The sequence below is a fragment of the Notothenia coriiceps genome, unplaced genomic scaffold, assembly GCF_000735185.1.
Source record: "Notothenia coriiceps isolate Sejong01 unplaced genomic scaffold, NC01 NC01_scaffold00021744, whole genome shotgun sequence".
Classification (NCBI taxonomy): Eukaryota; Metazoa; Chordata; class Actinopteri; order Perciformes; family Nototheniidae; genus Notothenia; species Notothenia coriiceps.
Window position 1 is genome coordinate 1 of NW_011354445.1, and position 3,169 is coordinate 3,169.

General features: G+C 41.7%; 1 long non-coding RNA gene across 1 annotated transcript; it reads right to left on the reverse strand.

The window, feature by feature from the left end:
* Window positions 1-319: 319 nt before the first annotated feature.
* Window positions 320-1,359, reverse strand: LOC104953459 (uncharacterized). Its single transcript, XR_799222.1, has 3 exons — window positions 1,144-1,359; window positions 492-664; window positions 320-399 (listed from the first exon to the last, which is right to left on the reverse strand). It is a non-coding gene; the product is annotated as an uncharacterized lncRNA (long non-coding RNA).
* Between the last annotated feature and the right edge of the window lie 1,810 nt (window positions 1,360-3,169).

Here is a 3,169-nt window from a genome sequence, read left to right on the forward strand (position 1 = left end):
CTTATATATTCAGGTTTGAGTTTCATTAACATTTTGGATTGACCCAGAGCACTGTAGTTGTTCAATAATTAAAATAACCCTAAAAAATACAACTTGCCTAATAATTGTGCACACTGTAAATGTTTTTGAGGAATTGACACACAATAGGGCTTGGATACGAGTTTATCCTTGTCACACACTGCCAACATAAAAAACTGACATTCACTAGAGACAATCAACATAATTTATTCTTGATAAGGGAACAGTTTGCATATACACCAGGGAAGTGGTTTACAAATGCTAAGATCTCTAAAGCTATAAAAACAATCATCAAAGATCACATTTGTTACCTGTCATTGCATGTAGGCTCTACGCTGGTCCCACAGGCCTTGTACACTTTGTTTTTTGGACACGTGTGCTCTGTAAAATTGAAACATGTTTATAAACACATTTTATCAAAACTCCATGCAACACCTATACTTACAGTATATACCCTATTGACTTTATCTTACCACAGCGCCCATTGGTTGCATTCCTCCAGTCGATACAGACTCCTTCATTAGAGCACCCAGTGGCATAGGCCTCCAGGCTGGTGCAGGTGTTATTGTCACTGTTGCAATTGTCAGACACACAGGATTTCACAAATGGTCCCGGAGGTATGACTGTGTGGCATGCCTTGAAAACACTAGAAGGAACATACAAGCCAGTACAGAATGTCAAGGAAAGTAATACGAAAAATATAAACATAATCTAAGATGTGAAGGAAGGCAATCAAATAACTCAGCATGCATTTCAGTAAAGATTACATAATTTTTCTCAACCCTTATTCTCTTACTTTAAATTGTTTTCTTATTTTTATCGTCAAGTAACTATTACTGGTAAAGTGTTGGTTGGACTAATAGTTTGATAAAAAAAACGTCAACATCTTTGTTTTTGTCAAGTTTTAGTTAAATAAAGGTCTGGGCTTCTTAGTCAAAGAAAATCCCTCAATACTTTTGCCCAGTTTATGTCAAAATGAAATGTTGATATATTAGTATTTTTTTAATCTTCAGATTATATTGAAGACTTGAGCTATAATTGAACCGTCTTTCTTTCTACCAAAGCCCTGTAGTTGTCATTGTTACTTTCAGTAAATACATTATCTGAAGACGTTAAAGACGTCACCTGCTTGTTAGGATATTACAAATTGCAGGTTTGCAAGGGGGCTGCGTTGTGGTTGCTGGTTTTGAGGTGGTTGTGGGTTTTGTCGTTGTCGATGGGGTTGTGGGGATAACACACGGTGTGCCTGGGACATGCCACTGGCCTGCGGAGTCTGAGCAGCTTTCCACCTGGCCGTTTGGAGAGCGACAGTCATTGTTCTGTGAGTTATCACAGGTCCCTGGAAAAAGAGACAGGAGAATGAAGGCAACTTTTTTGGGCTCATACAAGAACTAGCTGTTATGATAATGGTTAGGGTTAATACATCCACCCATCCTGATGTGAGAGGCAAGAGACAGGGCACACCCTAGACACATTGCCGGGTCATCACATGCAACAGCCTTTCATGCTCATATGCTCTAATATGACTGCTGACATGGCTGGTCTTGTTTTCTCTTTGTCTGCTGATTCCAGATAGCTGAGTTAAAGTTCCAACACGGTAAAATCCTTCTTTTTACTCTAAAAAATGTATTTGAATATAAAAGTCTCTTTAGCAGTGTTAGACTGTCGACTCAAATTTACACTTTAGTTTTGAAACTAAATCCGAGCCTTGGCTAAATGCGACGACTCGGGCTGCCCGACGTGAGTGCCGTAGAGCTGAAAGAAGATGGAATAAGGACAAACTACAAATCTCTTTTCAAATGCTGAGGCAGTGTTGGCGTCTCTATCAGAGAACTGTGAAACATTTCTCTGACATCATTCTTTTAAACTGTCACAAACCTTGTGTACTGTTTCAGACAATAGATTCAGTTCTTAATGCCCCTCAGACTACTATTATGGCCCCTGTTAAAAAGGTTTGTAATGTTATCTACTGTAAATTGGTCGAACGAATGCCTCCTCTTCCGGAAGCTGACCGAGCAGACCCGAGCAGCAGTCGAGCCGCAGTCGAGAAGAGCCGAGCGTATCCGCGAAGCACACAAAATGGCGACGTCAAAGTTCCCGTTACCCGGCGAATCTAAATCTCTTCGGTCAAAATAATTCAGTTGCGCCACTTATGTGACAGGCAAGAAGAGTATGTGACAGAAAAGAATAGTCAATTCTAATGTCTAACACTTAATGTGGAGAAAGAGATGTCCTGTATGGGTTGATTGTGCGTTGATCTGTTGGTAATGCCTCGGGGTTCCGGTGGGCATGTAAACAAATGCATAATGCTGCGCTATACTTTGTGGCCTCACCCAGTTGCATAGCAACACTTATTGTTTAGGTGTCTTTTAATAAGCAGGTAGTCCTATCATTAGCTAGAACTAGCTGGATCTGATTAATATGGACATAAACGCCAGTGAAGTCTAATCTGACAGGAGAGAGAGATCAGCTGCTGCTGACGAGTCGACACGCAGCTCTGCATAATCACATGCAGCGGTGAGCGGACAAAACACACACTTCAGGTTAGAATATCACACGTAGCTATTTTAATTACCTCTCAAACTACCTAAACTAGTTATAGATATGTTTAGTTGTCGGGTCACTCATTACTGGATCCGCGAGCTGCATGATACTGGCATAATAGATTGCCCGATCGGGCAACCAGCAGGTGAGGCTTCATTGCCCGAGCTAAATACTAGATGGCCCCGGGCCATCGGGCAGTCCTTAATGTCGAGCCCTGAATTATCCTTTTACTCCTTGATCTAACGGCCACTTTTGATACAGTGGACCATGAGATCCTGATAGCTCGTTTGGAGCAGTGGGTGGGCATTAGGGGCAAAGCCCTCGAATGGTTTAGGTCGTATCTGACTGGTAGGACTTTCTGCGTCAGCCTTGGGGAGTCCTCGTCTGCTCCTCTCCTTTGAGGGGTTCCACAGGGCTCAGTGTTAGGCCCCCTGTTATACTCCCTGTATTTGCTCCCTCTTGTCCATTCTTAGGAAGCACGGTATCACTTTTCATGCCAAATATATGTGCCACTTAAAAAGAACGACTCATATTCAGTTAAACCACTGTTAAACTGCCTTGAAGACATTAAGTCCTGGATGTCATGCAACTTTTTAAAATTAAATGA